Source organism: Seriola lalandi, unplaced genomic scaffold (genome assembly GCF_002814215.2).
Source record: "Seriola lalandi dorsalis isolate HSWRI2012SDOR001 ecotype SW California unplaced genomic scaffold, Sedor1 jcf7180002054850, whole genome shotgun sequence".
Lineage (NCBI taxonomy): Eukaryota > Metazoa > Chordata > Actinopteri > Carangiformes > Carangidae > Seriola > Seriola lalandi.
The window spans coordinates 1,292,378-1,318,587 of NW_019525403.1; the positions used below are offsets into that span (position 1 = coordinate 1,292,378).

General features: G+C 44.3%; 1 long non-coding RNA gene across 1 annotated transcript in view; it reads left to right on the forward strand.

The window, feature by feature from the left end:
- LOC147817908 (uncharacterized) overlaps positions 1 to 26,210 on the forward strand; it is a 65,778-nt gene that overhangs the window by 33,791 nt on the left and 5,777 nt on the right. The window contains exon 4 of the long non-coding RNA XR_015438513.1: positions 6,809 to 7,039. This is a non-coding gene — a long non-coding RNA (uncharacterized LOC147817908). The remainder of the gene's footprint in view (positions 1 to 6,808; positions 7,040 to 26,210) is intronic.

Consider the following 26,210-nt stretch of genomic DNA (forward strand, 5'->3'; position numbering starts at 1 on the left):
TAAAAGATGCCACCTATAAATTCTTTATCTGTCATTTCCGTCTAGTCGGAGTGAGAAGTGGCAGAGACTCACATGAGATGTTACATGGACCGAGCGAGGTCACGAGGTCGTGGGGTAACAGACAGACGAAGGTCCAGTATTTGGGCCGTGGACCACTTCCTGTCCATGAGAAAACGGATAATGATAATTAGACAAATTTATAGTCTGTATACTACTTCTGCATTAATTACCTTGCACTCGGCGCACGTCCGTCTGTGCTGTTTATTGCTCATTACTTCCTGTCACACCGCCGTAGGTCATCAGAATATGAGGCTAACCGCTCCATCATGTGGCATTTGAACCCTCAGACAGATTAATGAGACCCTGCCTGACTTTACCTACCTTACCTATGTTGTAGTCGTGGTAACTAAGTAACTAAATACTGAACTTAATACTTTTACTCCTTCATTTCAGAGACGGCTCTGATTACAACTTTTCAGAATAACATGTCACATAAAAATCTAACAAAACATTAATTTCAACCACATGACTGATCTACCAAACTGTATAAAGGAGCTCCACCTCCAGCTGCTACACTTATTACACATTATTGCATCACTATTAACAATCAGCACTTTTACTTTTGATACTTCAGGTACATTTTGCTGAAAATAATTTGGTACTTTTACTCAAGTAGGGTTTTGAATGCAGCATTTTACGTGTAATTGTGAAGCAGAAGCAGTCGGCTTGTGGTTAGCTTCAGGTTTTTCATCTGCACCGTGTTTGTGTTTCTGATAGTTCATGACAAAAAAATTTGAACCAATTTGAAGGTAGTTTGGTTTTTAATATTCAACTGCTTCTCTCTCATCCTTTCAAGTGAAGAAAAAAAGTAGTGTAGTAGTATCAGGCCACACATGCAACCCTCCACTCCCACACCAACACACCCCAACCTCTCCTCCTCTCTTCCTCCTCCTCGTTTGATTCTTCGCTGTGTGTTCTGTACATGCCAACAAATCCTAATTGCACCCCACACTCTTCTTCCCACCGATGCTGCGCGCTTCGTGCCACCAAATTCCTTGTGTGCTAATTAGGCACGCAACCACGGTGGATACACTCCTGACAGGTGCTGCTGGCCTGCCGGGGTCACACACACACACACATATAAACACACACGGCGAAAGACAGAGAGAGAGAGAATGAGAGAGACGCTCGTGCTCACTGCATTAAAAATAAATGGAGAGAGGAGAATAACGAGAGGCAAGACGTGTTAATTTCTAGCTTCCATCTGTTATTACATAAGCACTGCCAACAACTACGCATCTCTGGAAGAACGGCGAAAGGGGAAAGAGGAGGAGAGGAAGACGAAGAGCTGAAAAAGCAAAACAGCCATAACTGACGTCCTCCTGCATGGAAGAAGAATTCCTCAGGGAGCCCGGCGGAGGAGAAATCAGATTGATCGAGCGAACGCAAACTTGAAGATTCATTCGAGGGGTTTTCGCTTCCAAAACAGTTTGAACACATAACCTGTTGTTCTTTCTTCGAAATGTGGCAAAAAAACAAAAAAAAAACAAACAGAAAATGTGCCGCCTAAAATGTCTGTTTCCTAAGTTTAGGCCTCCAGAGAGCTGGTATCTTCACAAATGTTTAAAAGTGAGTTTTTAACTTTCTCTCGCACGGACAAGTTTCAACAACGGAAACGAAGGCAGAAGTAAAGTCGTTTGAAAGTTTAATTCGAGCATGATTAGCTTTAATTACAAAAGCTGGACATGTTGGCAGAGACTTAGTCGAGAAGAAGACGATTTTAAATATAAGGCTACACCTAGCGGCTATTTAGATTATTTTTAGCTCACTTTAGCTTAGCATGAAGGCTGGAAACAGCTAGCCTGACTCACGAGTTTAACGCATGACATCACAACCTAGATAAAAAGAACATTTTAGTCATTACGCTGGACTTCACTCCTAGCAGTTACTTCATGGAGTCTCCACCGGTGCAAATTTCCAAAGTTGCAGATACAGCCCTTTTTTATTTTGGATGTTGGAAAAGGTGTGAAGCTGTAGGACGATGCAACAAACGCTTTAAGTTGTTTTGATGTAGAAATGAACAAACACTTTCATAATTTTGAGCAGAGTGATCTACTTCAGCTGTGACAGCTCAACATTTTCCACCAGCTCTTTCCCACTGAAGCGACCCTGTAAAAATAATCCAGTGGCGGTGAAGACATACCGTTTGTCATCTAACAAAAACATCCCCCCGTCTGAGGAACAATGGGACGAGCTGAAAACAAAGAGCTCCGAGGAGTGACGAGCACCTCGAAGGGCTGGTCGGGTCTCTTCAGCGTGTTTGGGTTCGGGGATCTTTTCCACCGACGAGGCACTGAGACGTGTTGATGTCCTGAGGTGGCGCTTGTTTCCTGTCAGCGCCGGTGAGCGAGGTGCAGCGGACGAGCAAACTCTGCCTCTTTGTTTTTCTGCATGGAAAGACACCAGGAGAGAGGCTGTGAATGTCTCGCGTGTTTACAGGGACGGTCAGATTCTTTCCCAGGGCGGAGGGACGGTACTGTCAAGATACTCGCTGCCAGAATATACACAAGCCCACCATAGATCTTTGGAGCATTTCAACACTCCTACAGTGATGTATTTTGGACTGGAGGGAAGCTAAACAGCACAAACGCCTGTAGCTGCTCTGTCTCTAACTGGCAGTGTGGGAACGCACATTATAATTGTTTGTTCAATTATTTTTCTTGGACGCCGCACCTGCACTTCAGCAAGTGAACTCCTGAGACCGAAGCGCAATTAAGCCCCACAGAGCAGCGCTGATGCCTGTTCAAACAGCGGAGAGGGAGTCAGATAAATACCTTTTTAGTGCTCAAGGTAACAAGCAAAGGGTGACAGTGAGAAGGCTCACAGGGAGCAATTTCCTATTTATTTGTCTTCTGATTTGACCTCTCTCTTGACAAGGTTCCAGGGCTTATTACCGTATCTGTCCTGCGCTCTAATCGAGGCCCATTACAAAAAGTTCAGCAGGCTGGAAGTGCCAGATGTGGGCGAAGGATAAAGGAGGCAGCTACTTGCGCTGACCGCTGTTGACACCCTTTGAAATGTTTGGTGAGGTTCGAAATTTCACGGATAAGTAGCTCAGATGTTTGCAGAAATTGTAAATTGTGTTTCCTGACCTCCGCTGGCCACCATAATGAGAATTTTTTTTGCAAAGTGAAGCGCAGAGGTGTGAAGTTGTTTCGTAGGGAAGAGAAAAAGTCGACACTTTTCAGAGTCCCGCGAAGCTTAAAGCACAAGAAAAAATATTTAGTGCTTCATCTGCACTGTCAGTGCTGGTGGCTTCTATCAGCTGCAAATACAGTCGGCCAATCAGCAGTTATAGGTCAAACATATGCATCTCATTTTGTCTTGTGTACCGTTTACACCAGCAAGTGAGCGGAATTGTAATAAATCCCCGGAGAGAGCTCTGCGCCTTCAGCACCCTTCTGCAACTTCCCTCCTGGGAAACAACGTTCTTCAACAGGAACCATAACTGTTTTCATAAAACATCAAGTCTCGTCCTGATTCGACGTTCTTTGAGGATCAGTCTGAATGTTTAAATTCCACCTGTCTGGGACTCAGAGTGGGAGTATATACGCAGTGAGGCAGTGAGAAAATCGGAAATGGAAGTAAATGAATTTACTTCTTTTCCTGTTCTTCTGGCGTCTTTCTACATTTCTGTCACATTACTGCCACCTACTGTGGGCGAGTGGAATATCACGGCTAGCATGAACCATGGGTGCCCTCTGCAATCGCCAAGCGTACAAGAATACAGAGATCTGCTCATGAGAAACTGCTCAGTAGCATCACTAAGTGGTCAAAACCTCCATTTCACAGTAGTCTGTTATTCAAGATCTTTCGATGTATCCTGGTGGGTTTAAGACTTTGACCTTTTGCCTTAAAAACCATCACTTCCTTTTTATCAGTCTCTGGCGATCAGTCTCATCACAGCAGATGTCTTCCGGTGAAACTCTCTCGCTGATGTGTGTTGGTGTGTTTTGGGACGGCCGTTTACATTCGCAGCATATTTCCTGTTTGGTAGTCGGCTCATTCGGCGCATAGATGCCAGTCACTGTTTTACAGCTTGTTCTGCTTTACACCGACTCCGTCTGCAGTCACACAGCTATCATCCCAGCCATGCATACCTCTCTCTATGCTTTCCATGCCCGCCGACCTCCATGCATTATTCACAGCTACATTAAAATACCGGGCCGAGAGTGAGAGTTGCATGTTAAGGCAGCTGAATCAGGGAGGTGCCATCACAACAGCTGAAAGTGTCTGTCACAGAGCTATAACTTTTTTTTTTTTCCCATAGTTCCCCGGCAGTGCAGCTGCCTAAATGAGAGGGATTAAGTTAACTCCCTGCTTAGAGGAAGAGCAGGCCCTGGATTAGGGCACTGGGCATGGACACAGAGAGCATTCAAGCAAGAGCCACAGCTTTTTAAAAAAGAGACGTGGGGGGAGAGAGGAGGCAGCGGTGCACAGCCCTCACAGGGACTGACGGCCGCGTCGCTTGAACAAATACATTGACAAGTGTAACGCCGCGCCCGCAACATAGAACAGTGTGTCGGTGCAAAGAGGGAGAACACTGGCGGACACGCCGACAATCACAAATGGGGTTTTTTTTGTTGTTTTTTTTCCCTCCCCACTCCCACCCCTCAATCTTCCTCTGTCATAACCTCAACACTGTTTCTCCAAGAAACAGGAGAAATGTCTCCTCTCCCCTAGAGCTTGGCAATAACGGATGATATTGAAACCAACATCCCAACATTTACCGTATCAACGTAGGAGCCGTTGTTTGTTTAGCTCGTTACCTTTTGTCATTTTTGCATCTTGAAACAGCCTCATCAACCAAGAACACTTGACTTGGCTTAAAGTTAAAAAAATCTGTCCTGAGGCTTGAAATATCGAAATACAGTTCATCCCAATATGGCAAAACCACACGAAATAATCAAATTCATATTCAGTGCAATGAACCGTACTTGACTTATGCGTTACACCAGACAAAACTCTCAACTTACCAATTAGGCAAAGCAGGCAGCTGGCCCAAGTCCTCCAAAGGTCAAGGTCACTGCCTTTCTCATGGCGCTTTGATTCATATCAGTAAAACATCTTTATTCATCTCTAACTTCACAAGTGGAATAAGTCCAGATTTGTGCGTAGTCCTGGAAGCTGAATGGTCAGGGCAAGTAGCACATGATTTATGATTCCGGTGAATGTCATATCTTCTTCTCCTTCCCTTCGTTTCCTGTCTATCTCTATGCTGTCCGCTATTTAATAAAAGGCAAAAAAAAAAAGTTGTGCGATAAGCACAATATAAACTAAAATGATGAAAACCTTGCATTTTTACTTCATATTGAGGCCCTGTTTATATATTTATTACCTCTTCATTATTATAGTTGTTATTGGAAATACATGGCGCATGTTCATAAATACATCGGCGTTGAATCACAGAGAAAAGGTTGTTTTCTGTGCAAAATAAGGGGGGAGCGGGGGGCAGTAGGGGCCCCACCAATCATTTTTGCCCTGCGTCCCCCTAGTCTGTTTATCCGCCCCTGGTGATTGGGACCGTTGCAAAAGAACAGGAGAGTTTACAGGCCTGAATAAACCTGGATGTCCTACAGTCATTAAATGCATCACAGACAGTCCAAGAAATATAATGAGAAAAGAAAAAATGCAAATGATCTTTTTAAAAGGGGAAAAAATAGTTAATGCATCCTTACTAGAGATGCAAAAATAATTAATACATCTCTTTTCAAATGTAAAAATGATCCCCTCCTCCATCACGTTTGATAATGTTTCCCCTCGTCCAGTCATATTCAGAGGTAAATGTATGCACACTGTGTTTTCTAAGCTCTTTGCAGGGAGAAAAAAAAAAAAAAAACCTGGGAAGGAGTGGAGATGAGAACAGGTGGTCAAACAGTGTGAGAAACACGAGGGAGAAAAACAACAGACACCTGCTCATGAAACCCAACCTGGTTCCTCCATCACATTCCAGCAGAGTTCAGCTGACTGAGCTGCTCAGACAGCGGCTGGGGAGGATACACTCAATCTCCTGCACTAAATTATACTCCTGACAGTGTGACCGTATGAGTGAAATGGCATTTATATGGCAGATATATATATATATACTGTAGACCTCAAGGTATTCAGACATGTGTCCCGGACTCCGAGGCCCTTCACAGAGAAGCATGTTCACTGAATGGCAGTATAATTTTACGATTTAAAGCAAGACCTACCTTTTTCATCAGCTCAAAATGTGGATTTTGTTTCGTTTGGTTTAGTTTTGTTGAAAGTTCTCGCAGCTCCGAGGTCGAATCACTGATTAACATTTGGATCATTCAGGTATTTTTATTGCCCCAGCAAAATGGAGGCGTGGTGATGTCAGGCTTTTGGCTACAACCAACCTCCTCTCCTTCGTATTTTTGTCCTCAGACTATACATATAAAAGGTTACTGCTAGACCTATTAGATATTAAGACAGTAAATAAAAGGCCAATCTTGCCAAAAATGTAAATCGGATTCAGATGAAGAGCAGATTTGTGACTTGTTTAACTTTGACATTGCACTTAGAAACACGACATTTAAAATACATGTAGCATGAGGCCTGTCATCCGCGCTGAACTCAGTATCATATCACTAAGGCTTAAGTGGACGTGGCTGAGTTCAGTGTCACTCTCCCAAAAACCCTGGCATGTTGTTTTAGCATCAGTGGCATCAACCTGGATATTTAAGTAAATAATTAACCGCCCCTGATATTGTCTGTCCTCCTCCCTGTCTCCTCCTGGCTGCAGGCAGAGGAACCAGGCCTCAGTCACGTCAGCTCTGTGACATCGAAGCGACCGTGACACCGCGGCAAACCGGTGATGACGGATGCCTTTTTGTCTTCTGCAGTCAGGCCGCGTCGTCTGGCCCGTGGACGACTGTAATTGCGGCGACAGGTGACACATATGTGGAAACCAGAAGATGATGGGGAGACTACGTGGATCATGTGACCTGCAACTCACATGCCTCCTCCAAGTACTGTAAGTGTGTGAAGAGTTTCATTCTGACATTAGATGACATGTAGGAAACGAAATGGTCTCTTTAAATTGATCAAAAGCAGTAGGACTGATGTGGGTTAAGTTAAATAATGGACTAAAAATATATCCAGAAACGGTTCAAACGTGTTAGAAAATACAGCGTCATTTAAAGCCTCCCATGCTTCTGTATTGGGTGAAAATACCCAGTCATAGTCTATATATAAAATATATATATATATATATATATATATATATATATAAGATTTTGTTCTTTAAAACATGAACAATACAAGTTAACACACATCTTAAATTCAAAGAGGACGCAGCCGAATATACAGTTCAAGATGGTTTTTAAAATCAAAAGTTAACTTTTGATTTGTCTTCTGAAACTAACGGCTACTCTTCCAGAGCGTAGAAGAATCAGTGCATCTCCCACTTCAAAAGTGAACCATAAATACGGCTACAAAGAACCGTCACTGTTGTAAAATGCAGCAACTGTCACTTTATGATCCGTGTCATCCGTATATCAGATGCGCTTATCAAGCCCTCGCATCAGGCAGGCCTGGACATTCCTTTTGTTCAGTTGATTGCATTTTCTCTTTTTGGAGATGCTGTGAGATTTTGAATTTCATTCATTATTCATTATCTTTTTATTTAAAAACACAACAGCATAGATTTAAACGCAGTTAATAATTGATTATAGAAAATTGAAAATGCACTAGTTGTAATATTATACACTGAGTACAGTTAGTTAAAGAGATGAAGTGATCAGTGTTTGTAGTCACAGTCAATAAGACTATTATTAATATTTATTATTATGATTTATTACATTTGCATTAGGCTCTGTATATGCTCATTCATATGTAAACATACATAAACATTAAAGTATCTTTAGTTGATATAATATACTGTATACAGTATGGAGACATCTGGCCAAAAATATGTGGACATCTCACTCCAAAAGCATGGGCATTAATCTGCTCTTCTAACAGCCTCCACTCATCTGGTTTCATTGATATTAAGATCTCCCTCCTTTGCCAGGAAACTAAAATCTGTAAACCTCAAAGAATGTGTGCAGGGGTGTCTGCATACTTTTGGCCATATAATGTGTTAATCTCCGTATACCGTACAGTCATTTGGACTGAATCAGAATGTAGGAAAGGAGGAAGTGGACTCGGAGTTCATTGTTACTAATTGAACATGATATTTTTATGATCAGGACATGAAACTGTTGGCATCTGCCGGGGCCTCCCTTATAGCGATCAGTGAAGTATCACATTTTAATATGTACATTCAGATCAACCTGCGTTCAGTTTGACCTAATTATGACCAGTTCCCCTTTGAATCCTTCCTCACACCTCGACAGCGGGGCGGTGGTGGGAAGAGTGCTGTTTGGGGCAGATCGTCGGTATTTTGCTCGACAAACTTCAGAGAAACTTTGTCGAGCTCTTCGTCATCTGTGGACCAATTAGCAAACAAATTTCCCGGCAAACAGTGAAAGCAAAAAAAAAAAAAAGAATCTTGTAGGTGGATCATTAGCTGGGAAAAAAAAGAAAAAGAAAACGCCCCTCAGTGCTGTGTCCTCACACCCCGACTGTTTGAAAGAGCAGCAGCTCGTTTTGTGCTGTCAAATCCCCTCGTTGTTTATTAGTCGGGGCGTCCTCGATGCGCCGCCGACCCGAATCCCAACCCTTTGCCCCAGCTTCTCGTTTCAAACACATCTAAGCTGGCGAAGCTTGTGATAGCCCTCCTCTCCTCTAAACAGAGCACAAGGCCCACGGGCCGAAGAACGAGATGCGGCTCGGTTTAGAGCCCAGGGGAGGCGGGATCTGGTCCTATTTGTCAGAGCTTTCCATCGTCACTTTTCATCGACGGGTGGGCGGGGAGGCGGCGGGGGGGCTCTAATGCACTCGCGCTGTCTTCTTCCCCGCATGAGTGTTTTCTGTTTGGTTGCTGTCACTGAGAAAAGACATATAAGTACTCGCTCTGTATCTTTTCACACACACTTTCTCTCTCAAACACACAGTCTGCAGACGGAGCGATGTGCTCTCCAGGGCTGAGAATTCTCCCCTCTTTGTCTTTATCTGCTGGTAAATGTTGACAGACCACTGAACCTTGATGTCGGACTGTGACAGGCTTAGCTGTTTGTAACGTGTTGGGGTGAGAAAAGAGAAAAACAAAAAAGGGGCCTCTGGTGTGGTGGTTAGCCATCATGGCTGCTCAGCTCGCAGCGAAAGGATCTCTAACACCGTCCCGGCTCCACCGCGGAGGCGAGAGCCGGGCCGCGCCCGGGTCGGCCGGCTCGCAGACCATTAGGGAAATGGCTGAAGGGTTCTTGTGTTTCAAACCCGGCTGCACCGTTCAAATTAATGAGGGGATTGTCAGCATATCAGAGTCGATGGGTGTGACGAGCGAGGCCCCAGTACGGATCCTGAAAACAAGAACGCTCAGGACAAAATTTACTTCAGCGAAAAACTAAAGTGACTGTTGTCTTTGGCCTAGTTTCTACTGCAGTTGCCAACTTTAGTTTTCAGTTTTTGGATGCAGAAGAAATTGCACTTTTTCTTTTTATATCGCATCTTACCACCTGACTGTCCTTTAGAGAGGAAGAGACTTTGTTTAGGTCCCGACAAACTGTTAATGAAATGGGATCAAAAATTGTATTTTAACCTTGATTTGTACAAACAGTACAAGTCACAAACAGAGCGTTTGAAATATATGCAACTAATGCAGCGTTTACCCTCACAGTTTTCTCATTGGGATGGAAAACAATTAATGCATAAATAGATACTTACAAAGTTCCATGAGGAATGTGCGTATGTGTTCCCTGTGTATAGACAAACAGTGCCATGTGCTCATCCTTGTCCATGTTGTTTTGAACTACACAGTATTTGGCACTAGATATACCTAAACTGTGGTTGGATCTGAATATGCAGATCGGTAACTGTAGCTGGTTCGTCCCCGGTCACAGGAAGTGATGCCGCTGTGTGGCCTCTACTTATTTTAACAAATTTCAATAACGTGGCTTTTTCCTGATCCAGATACAAATTGCATGTAACCAGCAGGTAGAAAATGGGCTCATTAACTTCAGTAGTTCTTAAGTTCTTGTCGGGTTCACAGGAGCTAAATGTCCATTTTTGCTTCATGGCAGTTCAGCATGAAACGTGTGTGAGAGACTGTGGATCTCATGATTTTTTTCTCTCTCTCTCTCTTTACACGGAGCAGCTGCAGCTCAGTCTGCTGTAAAGTGTCACAGGCGCTCACCTCTCCTTGTTTGATATGCTTCCCCTACATCGTTTTTTTCCCCCCTCTCGACTTCCTGCGGGAACCGCGTTTGTCGAGCGGTGTTTTCCCCCGACGAGCCGGTTGCGGGTCACGTCTGAACGAGCTGCCAACGTGACAGTTCATAGAGACGCAGGGACACAAAGGTGAGGACAGACAATGAGGTGCGGCGCTCGCGGGGTCTCGACCCACCGGGGCGCCGAGCTTTTGACGGTGACAGCGCCTTCCGTCGAGGATGTCGCCCTGACACATTAGGAGGAACAATGGAGGCCGGGCCGGGAGGATGTAACTAAGCAAATTGAATCAGAGTCATCGGGGTTACTCTGAATGAAGATGAAAATGTGTCACACACCTCTGTGTTGTAGCTCTGTGGCACTAACGCGGCCTACAGGGACTGAAGAGAGAAAATTGGATTTCAGCCGCCGGTGTTTGACTGAGGGGAAAAATTAAATGTGTCCTGGGTGTCCGTCCCGGCCTACGCGCCCACGAGGAAAACACTGCCTGGGTTTCCGAGCGAGGAAACTTCAGATTATGTAACTGAAGTGCTCAGGGAAAGTGTACTCTAAATATCTTGTGAAATAACCAAACTAACTGGAACTTTTATCAATGTTTACACCTGAGATTTGAGCAACAGCCAAGACCTTCTACAGCTTTGTACAAAGTAAACACAGAGGAACAAAAGTGCTGCCAATCAGAAAGAAAAACACACCGTGTTGATGTGTCAGTGGATCTGTCACCTGCTTTCTGGATTTGCTGAGTTCTAGTTTTCCATTCCATAGTTTTATTTTACTAAGATAGATGAATAGAAAAAAATCCCACTGAGAAACATGTTTGGATAGGGACAAATCAAATTCTTCATTCGCTATTAAAAGGGTAAAATTACAACAGCAGAATTTTACACTTCACAAATCTTGGCAAAAGCTTCTCTTGAAGAGGCAAAACAGTTAGTTTCAGGTTGCAGTTAACGTCACTCCCGGTAGGGAGTGTGTTGTCATGTGTCTGTGTTTAAGCCTGACTGATTAAATGCAGAGTTAAATGTACACTAATGACCCCTCACACTGTTTGATCTGGACTCAGCTCTCATGCAGTCACAGTGGAAAAACATCCAGGTCTTTAGATAGCTTTCACACCGCTGATTAAACTAAAGCTGAGCTCATCGTTTCTCCTCCACATCCTGGAGGAAACTGTTTTCTGCACACGTTTCCAGGCCTGTCCGCTTGTTTTTCCTTTTTTTTTTTTTTTCTTCTCCTTTTTCTTTCTTTCCCTCTCCATCTCAGGGAATTCACTTCACTTTAATTGTTTGACAGTCCTTTCCTGCCTTTATGCCATGGCCGCAGAAGGTGCCGAGGATTTTTTCCTCCTTTTTTTGAGGCATTAATAACATTCCGCTCGACTGATTCCCCAGGGCACAACCTCATTATGGCTTATAGGCAGAAAAAATAAACTGTCTGTACTGCCTGGCAGCTTTTTTTCCCCTCCTTTTCTCAGAGAAATGAGGAGTTGGTGTAAAGTGCCTGCTTATAAAACAGTCTTCTTGTTGCTAACTAAAACACACGTCCAGGGTTTTATCTGTTTCCATGACAGAGAGACTGACTGCTGAGAGACGTTGGCTGCTGTTGACGGCAGTCTGCACTGGGTGGCAGCACTGCGGGTGAGATAGAGAGGGCTGGTTCCACTTTGGACGTTTGTGAACCAGCATGTAAAACAGGCACATTTTTAAAGGGAAGATCTTTATTTGAGTTGGTGGAAACGCTTTACTTCACCCCCCACCCCTCCTCTCTTATATTCGGCATTGATAAGCATTATAGAAACACACAATAACGTAGCTGTCAGCAAATAAGGTTGTCAACAATTATTACTCAGTTAATGAATAATTTATACATAGCTGTAATCTTATTTAATGATATGTAATTACACATAGACAAATCTAATCTTTAGAGAATGTATTATCTTTTTATCTACATGTATAAATCACTCGCATGCAGGTTTAAAACTATAATTAATGTTCGAAACTCAAAGACATTTTGAGCTTTAAGGTTTATTCTCAAACCTAAGAAATAGAGTTTAACAGAAACTAAAGTCCACTTATTGTTTTTGCAGCATCTCGTGGTTTCATCAATAGATGGAGTTTAGCAGTTGTCATGAAAACTGAAGAAGTGTTTATAAAAAAGCAAATACTTTCTTAATAAATATACTATGGAATATTACATTCTCACAAAAATATAGTGAGCGATTCATGAACTGTTTATACACCGTCACTGCTCTTTCATAGGAGCAGTTATTGTACTTGACTGTGCCTTTATACATTGGGGATAAATGTTAAATAAGGGGGGTTAAATAAAGGGTATGACTTGGGCCGCAGAGAGATAGATGACACGGGTCTGTGTACACTGTGTACCGTCTTTATCGTGAAGTCAGTTGGTAATTGTACGTGTCGCTCCTTGTGGTGTTTTGCATTTTTATCAGTTTTAAAGTGCTATAAAGTCTCCATCTATCTATCTATCTATCTATCTATCTATCTGTCTGTCTGTGTAGTGTGAAAGACATTCAAGCAGTAGGAAAGTTTGTGTGAAGCACAGACAGTGGATGGTTATAGTACGGACAGGTGGAAGGATACATGATATTTTTATTAAGAAAAAGTGATATGAAATGATGATTTTCAGGGCACTGTATGGAAGGACACTGCCAAAACAAATACAACATCAATGACCCAATAACCTGCTGAAATGAAGCTAATTGATCTGAATGCTTAGTCTCAAATATCAAATGGTTAAGTTTAGGTTTCCCAGAGCTTTCGACAGTGTCACATGGCCTTTATCAGCATAAATCTTCACGACGATTAAGGTGCAATGAGCAACCTGATGAATATTCTATGATATGGTTGAAAGCTCTGGGAAAAAGCAAGCAAGTGGACCTCGAGTTGGTATTGCTTTATCAAACTATAGGATTATAAAGGCAAACGGCAGGTATTGTCTTCCACGTCAGTGACAGGTCAAATACAGAAAAAGAGCTTTTTATCTCAACCTCTCTCAGATGTAAAGTCGGTCTTTAGACCATTAAATCATCTGATGGCAGAGGAAGCGCATTATTTTCATCTCGTACAGTTTATTCAAACTGGAATCCGGCCAGACCTCTGCAGCCAGACACACAGCAGACTGGGGTCAAACGCCGTGCCCAAGGGCAGCTGGGCAGCGGTGGGTTGAGTCAGAGTGTACGTCCTCATTGACAGGAGAGGAGGATTTAACACTAGAAAGGCCAAACATGAGGTCGATCGACGGCCGCTGTGAATTTCCAAAGTGAAAGATTTCAACTTTGAAAATGTTACCTCTGTGACTTTTTAGGAGACCCCGCCGACATCCACTGACCTTCGCCTTGACCTTCCCGTTATAAACCGGCTTCTTCACAAACTCAGGAAGGAGAATTTTTATTTAGTCTTGGGGATAAAAACTAAAAAACACTACTTTTTTTTAATTCAAGATTTCAGAGACAGTCATGGGAAAGTTTTCCAAATTCAAAAGTCAAAAAGACATTGTTAATTAAATGTGTATATATATATATATATTTCTATAGTACAGATGTGAATGATGGCAAGACCTTTCTGATTTTTTTTTTTTTTTTTTTTTTTCTTGATGTTTGTTTCAAATTGTTGCAGAAGAAACATTTTACTCTCAGGGGTTCTCACGGGGAGTTACAGCAGTCTGGCCTTAATATAATCAGAAATTTTTACTCTGTTTTTTCTCTCTGAACGTTTTGAAAAAAAAGGAAGGCGCTACGTCCCACAGCGAGGGCCGCGGTTTACATTTGATCTTGGAAGCGAATTCATCAGGAGCCGACGTGCGTCAGGATCTGTGTGATTCAGCTCACGTGACAAGGAGTGATTCAATCAATCGCTTTGCAGTAAATAGTAAGAGCACCATGGTCGCAGTGTTGGGGGGAAGTTAAATCCCTGAGTTTTAAAAAGCAGTCTGGTTTAGTTAAGTCTATTTTTGGTCTCCGTGACAATACTGTCGCGCCGTAAAATGTGAGTAAAATGCGGCTCATAGTTCATAAAAAAAAAAAAAAATATGAGAAAGGTAGAATTCATCCGGATGCACACCTCTAAAATCTGAGGCTGAATATTTTTTCTCAAGCGCTTTTCTTCATTTTCATCCAAGTTTCCACGCTACACAGCTCTAACACAAAATGACTGATCCAATGCAGAGCATAAAAGTCTGAACTCCCCGAACCCTCTCTCCTCCTCCTGCTTGACAGCAGCAGCCATAGTTTGTTGCTGCCTGAATGCGCACAGTGATTGAATATTCAGTATAAAGCAGTTTTATCATATATATATGCTATGTAAGTCATGTGCAGTCTTGTCTCTCCGCTCTCCGGCCTCTTTGTACTGTCACTATTTTAGTCATCAGTGTCTCCGCTTCTTGTTCACCGAGACAAATTCCTCTAAACTTAATGTAGATTCTGTTTCTAAAAGCTTTTCTTGCACTCAATTTATATTCATTCAGTTAAATTAAGGGTTTGGTTTGTTGGAGAGGAGTTAAGCGTCAATAAGACTTCAATCAACCAGCATGAATTTCAGGGAGGATCCAGGCAAGGTCTGCATCAAATCCCACTAATGTGCCTCCCACACAGATTTTAACGTTACTGTTATTGAGTGAAGGGTTGTAATTAAAGGCAGGTTCACATCGATGAATATGGGTTATTTAGCTCAAAAGATAATTTCTGGTGATGCTTTACATAATCCTTAAAATATACAAGGAAGCCCTGCTCCTGAGGAAAAAATATAAATTAATGGAAAAGCTAACAGACATGTTGATGGCATTTCGGTAAACCTAATAAGAATTGATTCTTGGTTGTGAGAACATTTTCATTCCTCAAACCTCCCCCGTGCTTTACATGTGTAATGAACCTGCCTGAGCGTTGATCAAAAACAAAAATTGGAGGAGTAAATCTGCTTAAAAAGCCCATCTCCCCCTCGTCCGCCTGGGCTTTGTCCTGGCAGCAGGCTGGCCAGCACTTACCGAGGTGCTATATGTCTCTTAAATTACTAAATTGCCTTCTGGCCCCTGTGCTTTTTTCCCCCCGCGATGGTTTGCGGGCATTAGTCGAAAGTTTTTCCCGCAAATATTTAATCCTCGCCGTGACTGACAATGTTGTCAGACCTCCGGACGGGTTTTACGCCGTTATTACAAGCGCTCCTCCGTCCGTGGCACTTTGGATTATTCAAGATTATGTTGTAATCCCTTTAATCCTCATTGCATTAAGATTTCAGTCAAAATACGGCAACAGTAAAGTAGCACTCAGAAGCAATGAGGTCTTAAGCAGGCGTCATGATTGGGCAGCTGCCTTCATTTCCTCCCTTTTTCTCTTTATTTATTCTCCAGTCTCTCTACATTGTCAATAAGCTGAGCAACAGATACGTATTTGCTTTTCTGAAGCGACAATGATTTATTCCGGGCGGTGAAAGCCATCTCCAATCACTGCGGAGGAAAACACATATTTACCAGCACGCAGTGTCAAGGCGAGGCAAAGACAAACGGAGGGCGGGGTGCGCTCACAAGCACACTGAGCATCCGAGTTTCCTCCAGCCTGTATCAAGGAACTTTTCTGATGAAATATTTGTCTCCGGCGGTGCGTCCCGCGGTTACCGTTCAACTATTTCTCCCCCAACTGATGTTCTCCCGCTGCTCTATACAGCCCTTATCTCTCTTCGCTCGACTTCCCGCCATGCCAGAGAGCTTCCAGCAGACTCCTCTGTCTGCGTCTTGAAGCTACATGAATAAAACAACCTCCAACTTTCAAACTATGGCTTGTTTTGCCATTTGTCTATACAACAACTAATCCGCATCGTGCATCTGCGTGAGTCTTGACAGGACGCAGATCCACACAAATATTAGACGGGTTGTGGAATGAGCTGAAGCCTGAAGTTTATCTACAAATCATAACAACAGCACGCGGAGTTCATATTCGACACGATGCAACACGAGACCCGCTCAGACGGATGTCAACCCTTGGTCACCTCCTGAGGTTTAAAAACGTTTCAAATTCAAACTGAGATTTATTGATCACTAAAAGAAAAAGCTAGAAAGACGACCTTGTTATATACTACTATGTAGTATAGTCAAGAATGAACTGTAACGCTTTTTCAAATTAAAAAAGGAACACGTTGAAACTGCAGTGAATATACAGCAGTTACAGGTGATAGAGATAATGCAATGCCTTACTCAAGAAAGTAGAAATACTTTTCTGACATTACATAAATAAAAAGCATGTGATATGTTGTTTTTTTTTAAAGACAACAGTAATGGATCTCAGAAAGGAAAGTTTTTCATCTTGAGCAGTAAAATAAGTTGAAGCTGAAGATGAGGTATCTCTCTCGCTGACTGGCCATTTGCTGCAAACAGTTTCTGAGTCCGTATGTGGAGAAACTAGAAAAAGAGATGTGCTGTTTTTGATCTGCACTGACATGTTTTCACCGGTGTAAAGAGGATGATCAGGTCTGAGGGAGATTTTTAACAGTATCATCCTTAATGTGATCACTGATCCTCACCAACCGCAAAGACTTTTGCCTCCTGGAGATGTTCTGTGTTTTTCCTTCCTTTTTGCTCGATCTGGCAGACGCTTGACGATTTTGTTGCTTTGTTTCGAGGGGTAGAAACGCTTGGAGGTGAAAGTAGAAGCGGGTACTTGTCGGTGCCGCGCCTCTCAACTTCAAACCCTATAAGATCTCTGACGCGCCTCAGAGTCAAACTTGAAACCGGCAGCGAGTCGTCGAGAGAAGATGAGCCGGGTGATCCTGATTCTTCCACCCGACAAAAGCCACATAGGACTGGACTGGACTACAGGGTTCGTGTCCTGCCTGCCACATGTAGTAGTTTTACACTACTAATTAAATTCATTAAATTCTGCTTCAGGTTAAGTTGAACCACCGCCTTTCCCTGATCACGTATTTATTGATGGACATAATCTGGGCAGTTCTGTGTTTCTCACAAAACGGATTCGCTGTTGCACGAAAAAAAAAACTTTAGGAGACATGGTTGTTCCGCTGGAGCTCGGTCAACTCAAGTTGGTTAAGTTGAGGTTTCTAACCAAAAGTCTGTGTTTCTACTGACTTCCTACAAGTGAAAAGAAACTATTACACAGAGTTATGGGAAGTGTATATTTCACGGAGCTTGAGCCGTAGTGGAGAATAAAAGTTAGGATTCTTTTAGTCTTTTGTACTAAATGGCTGGAGTACTTAGAATTAGTTTGGATTTTTCGGTGGTTGTTTTGGGACAGTAGGCGTCACTTTTCTGAGATGGCTTCAAACTTAACAGTGTAACACAAAGTCTTCATCTTGGTATGTAAAATGTATAGCTGAGCAGCGGTTGTGTAGAAGAGACTGACACCGCAGGGGCCGAGGGATTCATGCCACCCACACCGAAACCATCGGCACTCTGGGAACTCTAGTAGATGCCCCAAAGTTTGATGAACTACCTCGTCTCTCTCTTGTGGTCTTTTGACTTTGTAAAACAGACGGAACGACAAGAGTACATTCTATGTCAGCATGTGTGACTGGCTCGCTGTGCGTGCGTGCGTGTGTGTGTTTAGTGTGCGGAGGGTGAAAGTAGGTTACAGTTTGCTTTTAGGACATGTATCTGACCCCCTGACCCTGACTTGGATCCTGCTCCCAGACTCCTTCAGCAGCAGCAAACGGCCGAGGCCTCCAGGACTCGGCTAGCGGTGTCAAAGTGCACGGGCGGCCCGGAGAAGCTTTCACATAGTGGCAAAACTCAAACAGCCGCCCGGCCCTCCCTCCTCTTCTTTCAGCCACCACCCCACAGATGTTTATTTCTCCAGCTTGTCCCCAAACTCCGGTCTCGTAACCACCGTCATCGTCGTCGTCGTCTCTGTTATGTCGCAGCACATGAGCGCCCGATCTCTGCTGTTTGAGGCCGAAAAGGTTTGAGTTTGGTCGAGTCAGAGCCGCGGCGAAACCTCGGACGCCCCTGACATTTTGCCTTTGGACGACCCGCATCGCGTTGACAAAAACAACAGCTTCGGTTGCCCCTCAGAGACACATAAGTCACGCTGAACAACATCCCCACGGTAACGCTCAAGGGTTAAACTGACATGAAGACAATTATAGAGTGTGTTTGTCCCCCAAGTGTCCAACTGTATACGGCGATAGCGTCCATCTAACTTCCATATCGTAACGTATTTTCTCATGCCAGTGCGGTTCGAGCATTTCAACTAAAGAATTTTACTGATTTACTAATCAGGTTCTTTTTTTTTTGTTTTGTTTTTCATATATTTTTGGCTGTGCACAGATGGTCCGCCTAGACCCCTGCAGCCACGCAGATGCAGACAAGTATAAATCGGGTTACGGACACTGATTTCTATAAAGGTTTAGGCACAAGTTGTTTTTCTGTTTGAGATATATCATTATAGTTCAGTTTGAGGCAGGTTTCCTCAGTCCGCTGCCGGTCGCCATCAGGGCTTCGTCCATCGCCCGGACAACAGCTGCAGCTTTGGTTAAAGTCTGGCTTTGTGTATATGTCTGTTATCTTTCTCATCTGTTTTTGCGAGTTCTGAACGCATGTTTGTCTGTAACTGACTCCTTGAAGTTGCTCAAATAAAGTGACAAAATCAGTCAGGAAAGTATTTTCCGCTGTTAAAATACCGACACGAGATTTAGTTTTTTTTGCAGTGTAACTTGAACTTTTAAAACTTGAAAGAAAGAGGGTCAAACCTGATTCTTTCTCTAAGCATTATCTGGGGAAATGGAGCAAAAGTGCAGCGGCGGTGCAGAGAGTTTGGACAAAAGGTGAAGCTCGAGCTCTGTCTGGATGTCTGAGATTTGCAGGGAAGGGAAAACACAGGTCGTCAGTGTTTTTCAGGCCGGTATCCGGAGAGGTTTCCAGGGAGCACTTGCGTGAAATGGGCGAGATGTTCCCGCCAGCACACTCGTGTTTCTTTTCCAGTTTATACGAGTCGCAGTATACACATGCCATAACACAGAAATATTTTGTCAATAGGCATATACAAAGCGCTCTTTGGGCCACAGGAGAGCCATGAGAGAGTGTCCAATGTTTTTAAGAGGTCGATTCTGTGTTAAAAACAATGGGCAGTAAAAAAATCCCCTCGCTGGAGGAAAATAGCCACTTTCACCGCAGCTCCCAGGATGAGTGTTTACACATGCTCAGCTGGATCCGTCGGACCCCACCTCGCCGCCGACCTGCGCCGCCGTACAAATAAACAGGAAGGCCACAGGCACTTGGATGAAGGCCACACTCATAATTCACCAAAAGCAGTATATTTTACACAGGGCCAGGGCGCTTTGGTGGGGCTCCAGCAAAAGGAATAAACTGTTAATCCATAAAAAGGCACGCTGGTTATGCGATACACCACTTAGGTGCCATCTGAAAGCTCCATATCCTTTTAGCACTGGCCCTCTGTGAGCAGCACTAGTTGATTTGGATGGAAGTTAAAAGAGAATTGTTAACAATAGGGATCGTATAACATGGATGTTATGGTTGTTTGTTAGAGGCATATTTATGTGAAAGGGGGAGACTGCAGTCATGAAAAAAGCTGGACACTTTATTGCTGGGTTCAGAAAATACTTGAATGTAAAAATGCCCAAAACAGCTGGCAGCTGAATGAAGTTCTCTCCACAAAATTACTGTTTCCATCAACCGCCGACTGTTACCGCATGTAATTTAGCACGATGTTGAAATGTGACACCTCTGGAAGAAGCTCTGATTGACAGAAAGCGTTTATCTCGTTAGCGTGAAACAATAGCAGGAAATTGCCTCTAAAGCCGCCGTTTTCAGATGCTTCAAGTTGTCTCCGAGCTGAGTGACTTTTTTTTTTTTTTCTTCTTCATTTAAAAAGCCAAACTGTGCCACAAAAGAGAAAAACCGACCAGATCTTCTCCGCTACACTTAGACGCTCAGATGAACGCAGCGAACATGAAAAGCAATCTTCAAAAGCTATCTTTATCCCCCTGCAGTTTGAAGTGCCGAAATTAAAGTCGCATATGGATGCCATCGAGACGCGAGCCACTCTGGGAGATTAACGACAACACGAGGCATCTGTGCGTTCCTAAAGCACGCACGTCCCGGTCGCCCGCGCGAGCAGCTGACAGCGGCGACGGCCGACACATCCGCACAGATCAGGCCGTGATAATCTGAAATTGGCTCTTTTCAAAGATCTCTAAGTCCAGACCGGGTTACAGCGGCAGCGTCGTACGGTCAATGTTACACGGAAGCTCTCTGAATTATCCCGCCAGTCAGTATCAAAACCGATTCCTACCGAGCAAAGACGAGGCCTTCAACATAAGTCTCCAGAATCAGCTTAATAAAATAGCACTTTTCTAAAAGAGTTGTAATTTGTACAATATCTGATTTACTGATGCTTTGTAGATCAGGAAGAAGAAGTTAAGAAGGTGTTAAGGAGCGGTTAATGGGCGGTCTATAAATAGCTGGTGTTTACGCTCCAGCTCCTTTACGTTACAACCGCAGGTGGAAGAACCCTTCATTAAGAACCCGGTAACTTTTATCACAGCAAAACAAAATGATTGTCGTTATAAATTTAAAATAATATGACTCGCTAATCATAAATCATCACAGGTGTCTGTGAATTTTAGCCTCACTGCTTCAACAAGGTGAAGTGGTCGAAAAAGTCAGTGTCAGAGGTTCATCCTGATCATTTAAGTGATAATTATTTATTAATTATGTAAGGTAACAGCTGCTCACCAAGACTGATTGAAGGGAACTGAAAGCAGATGCACAAAACTTTACAATTAGGGAGAAACTGCATTTAATGTGCATCGGTCACTTTGTGGCGCAGAAATAAGACGTTTGTGTATGAACGGGTGCATGAAGCAAAGTCTCCGCAGGTACCTTCAACATGCATGGATTAAATTAAGACCTAAAGGAAAGGGGGTCAAGGACAATTAGACCCAGTTCAAAATAGACGGGAGAATAATTAATGCTGCCGACACGTAGTCGACCCGAAGAGGTCCACGAGCAGCAGCTTGCGAAACCAGTAGCAGTAGTACACGGATCACAGGCATTTTTTATTGCCTTAAAAACAAGTTTAAAAAAGGGACCAAGTGGACTTTAAGTAATTAGATCAAAAAGTAACCCCATCAGAAAGACCTGACCACAGCTGAAGGTGCACTCGAGGCTAAACCAGGCCGTCAGGACATCCCTGCCGGGGGCCGCGGCGAGGCGGCAGGAAATATTTCACAATTAAATATACAACAGGATGGGGAAAGGGGCTTACAAAATACACCTCTTTTGCAATATAAACAGGATTTTCATCTAAATTGTGTACACAGCCGCAGTAGTTCAGCTGGAGAGCGTCAGGTCTTAGCTCACTAATATGGCAAACAGCATCGATGCAGATATCACTCACACAGACCCCAAAGTAAATACAACCCTGCGATTCATCCAAGGTAACAATTGAGGTTGTGTACGATATGATGGAATGTACAAAACCCCCCATTAAACGCTAGTTCAAATATTTATATTTCTTTTTGGTATAAATATAACAGAAAGTTTCACAGTTCTGGCATTGTTTGGAAGGGCAAGGAACCCGCTCGCGTTATAAATGAGAGCCGGGTGACAGGTGGCGATGCAAAAATGAAGAGCGTCGGGGCCTGAAGGTAAACAGAGCCCTGTAACAATACGGACCGATGCGTTTGGAAGCGAAGCAGCGGACCGCAGCGACGAGACCGAGTCAGAGTTTTATTGCCTCGGTCAGGCTGTGAAGGAGAGGTCCGCACACCGAGCGAACAGCTCTCGTGTCCTGGATGGATTTCACTGTTTCAGCTGGCTTTTTACTTTTTTTTTTCTCCTCATCCACAGATTTAAACATTTCCAAATTCACACACACATACAGTAACACAAACGGCAAATCAATCACTCTCCACTTGCCTCGATGAGTAGCACATACTGTACAGACCCCAAGCGCGCGCACACACACATACACACACACATTTCGCACCCTCACTGACTTAAACACACACATTTCCATTGCTAGATGTATGTGGATTTGGAAACTCCATCAATTCCCGAACTCATATCTGAACTCAAACTTTAGTCCTAACCGTAGTTTACTTTGTGCATAACTTAACGTATGTTGCTTTTTTGCATCCATCTTGTTTCCAGCAAAGCTCTAATAGCAGCTGTGAGTTAGATTCAAGCAGTGCGACTTCACTCCAGCCGGATGTTGGGAGCCGGTCGAAGCGTTTTCTTGCATCGCCAACTTTACCTGCAGCTACTGTGAATGGGGGGGGGGTCCAGCTGATTTGATTTGTTTTCTGTGAAAGCCCGGCGCCAAAGCAAGTCAATTCCAGGATCAGCTGCTCGCGCGTCACCTGCGATAATTGACTATAACCAACATATCAAATTCATATCAAACACTAAAATATAACCTTTCAGAAAAAAAAAATCAAACATCAAATCTCTTCACTCGCCACACCTTTCTACTTTGGTGTAAATCTTAAAAATACAGGCATAAACATTCAGGCCTTTCTTCCCTGCAGCCCACAGCAAACGAGTGCAGGCACCGGTCGACATCCTGACATGCGTTTTCATGGTGCCCGGTCCCCATAATGAACCGGAGCTGGAAAAGTGACTTAAAAAGCCGGCGTCTGGCTGGTTGACCTGGCACGAGCGCGGAGATCAATAGGAGGCGGCTTTGATAATTGCTCAGAGCTTCGTTAAAAGCACGACGAGCTCGTCGAGGATGCCCCCTCTTCTCGCCGTGGATGGGGCCACATCACATCAGAGGCCGGATTTAAAAAAAAAAAAAAAAAAAAAAAAGGAAACACACACACACACACTTAAACTTCTCCCCTTCTCTGGCTGTGATGGTAAACATGTTCTGATTGGCTTCAGGGGGAGATGAGCGAGGTATCAAAGCTAGTTAATTTCCCCAGTTAGGGAAATCTGTCAGCGCTTAGAAAACCTTTAAGGAGGAGGACGACGCTGTCGACTTAAATACGACGTGATGCGTCCAAAAGCCATGACCGACCATCTCCATCTCATACAATAGAACCCACACTGTAGAAATTGTCTTTTTGTGGCTCACACCGACAGAATCACTTTAATCAGCTCCCATTTCTCTTGAATTCTCTAGAAAATTTGATTTCATTGGCCAAAAGAAAAAAAACTGCTAATACTACATGCTGCTAGTGAAATGAGGTTCATTAAGGTTTTGATGTGACTGGATAATCACCCTTCAAAATATAAGCAGAGCTGGTAAACATGAATTATTAGGGGGGGGGGGAGCGGAGCCCAGCAGCAGCAGCAGCAGCAGCAGGACCTCATTGGTAATGCAAAACTTTAATACTGGCGACTGAAGAGGCTCGACGTGTCGAGGTGTAATGTCAGCTATCGATTGATCGGCGGTCGGGTGTCTCAGCGTCAGGCCCCATTGACATTCTCTCATCTTACGACGGAGGGAACTTGTTATATCCGTTTACGGGAATTTCTCGTCTCTCCGGCAGTCCCCCCGCCCCCTTTCTGGGAAGGTACGGTAACGGATCTTTCAGCGTGTTTGCCGCGGCCTGGGCTGTCGACTGTAAGTGCAAAGGCAATTGATCACCCCACCCCACACTTCAAACAAACCGATCATACCTGCAAATATACTCAGCACAGTTTTCCCTTACAATACAGTCACCGTATCCTGCAACATCTTTAGATTTAATGCCAAAAAAATGCCGATGCGTACATAGCAGTATTAAAGGCTGTATGTATGGAAGCCCAGGACTGTCAAGAAACTGGAAAAAAAGCAAATGAAAAGTTACTCTACATTACAGATCCTCACCCCCACATATGTGGGCACTGAAGAAACACCAATTCCTATAGCTAATCAAATTCTAAACGTATTTTTTAATTATTTTATCTATTAATATCTTGTTTATCGTCACGTGTCCGTGGGAGAATCCCAACACCGGGGTTGGGAGCCACTGGTCTAAATGCTGTTTTAGGGGCTGATATCTAAATGACAGCCCAAACCTGCCGCTCCGTTACCTCCCTCCTTCGTTCCTCCTTTTTGTCGTCGCCCCCCCCCCCCCCCCCCCCCACAGACGCTGACCTACAGTTTATCACATCACGTATCACACCTCCAAAACTCGCTCTTCATGCATGCACGCACGCCTGCACACGGCGCATATGTATTTTCTCAAAACAAAATCCCAAACACCCGGAGCGAGCGTGTGTTGTTAGGTGACAAGTCAACGCCACTACCCCCCCATCCCCCACCCGCACCCCCCCACCCCTCTGTTCAAAAATAAAAACACGCAGAGAGGTGGCGGGGAGCGTCTACACCCCCCGGTCCATCGCTCTCAGCAGGGGTTATTGATTGTGACGTGCGCTCGCAGTGCACCTTCCCAGTCGCCTGTCAGCCAGATGCATGCTGGCAGGTCCGGTCCCCCCCACCGCACCCACCCACCCCTTGACAGCTCCCGCGCGGCAGGGAGGTTGTAGGGGTGGCGATGGTGTTGGAGGGGGAGGATGGAGGAGGGAGGCATTTGTCAGAGAGCAAAACAGAGGGAGAGAGACAGCTGGTGGAGCCTCGGCCCTCAAAGTCTGGCCTCTCCGCTCTCCCCGGGCCTACAGAAGGTGAACCTCGACCCCTCGACCCTCCTCGACCGCGCTCTTGTTTGCGCCGCCGTCGTCATCGTCGCTACAAGGTGAGCGGAGCTGCCTCCGCGGGTTAGCCTCTGTTTGAGGATACCCAGGTCTGTCACAGTGGATCTTTTCTGGTTTTTCACCCCAAAAAGCCCCTCAGGTTAAGGATGAACGTTTCAGTCTGCGCTCTACATTACTGTCGCTTTTCACCGCCGCGTTTAGTACGACAAACCCTCCCCTTCCTCCTCTCACTGTAACAACCGTCCAACCCCCCCACCCGCGCAGCTTGTTTAACGCCAGCGTCTCCAGAAGGTACATCCCGCGCACGCTCGGCGGCTGAGACAGGTAATGAGTTAGCTCGGGGGAGGCCGACATGACTGCACGCGTGTGAGAGTGTGAAATTACCTGACACAGCTTTCATCGACGCAAGGTGCTTCCGCCGTCTGTGCGTTCGCAACCGTGGGATTTGTACACACATGTTCACACACAGAGAGAGAGAGGAGAGAGAGAGAGAGAGAGAGAGAGAAAGAAAGAGGGACGGAGAGAGACAGAGAGAGGAGGGAAAGGAGGTGGGAGAACAACATATGCCATTTGTGAATGCTTTAGTCCAAACCTCCTAATGGCACCGTGAGATAGCTGTGAGATAGGGTTGGGGATATTCTCTTTTGCAGAATAGGCCAGAGTACAAGCAGGGAAGTGTACAGAGCTGAGAAAAGACAAAAAGCACAGTGTGGTCATAGCGGTACACTTCCAGCATCAGGACCAACGGCATCTAAAATTTCGAAGTTAGACTTTTCAAATCAATTTGACTCGATGAATAAATCGCATCTCGTACAGGTTCGTTACTGGATGCCGATGACGTCGAACTGCTTAAAGAAAAAAGCTATAAAGAAGTATTTCATATTTATCCACGGCTACAGACGTTTCCAAATCAGCTCAACCTTACCCGACCCTTGACCTAAATCTGGTCCACATTATTTTAACTTCATCCGTTTCCGGCCTTCACCGGTTGTGAAAGACGATGACCCTTTTTATGGTATTGTCAAACGCGACCCAGTCTTTTCAAAGTGTTGACACCGTTCATGTTGCGTTTCAAAGTTAAAGCTGCAGGCGTCATAGTCTCGTACAGCGTTAAATCCTCCTCCTGTAGTATCAAAGTGTTGAACAGAGAGGTGAACGAGCCGCGGTGGACAGAGTAATAACCAACACGTGCTGGGACAAGCCTGAAATACTAAATGGATCATAAGTAATAATCACCCCGAGGTTGCAGACAA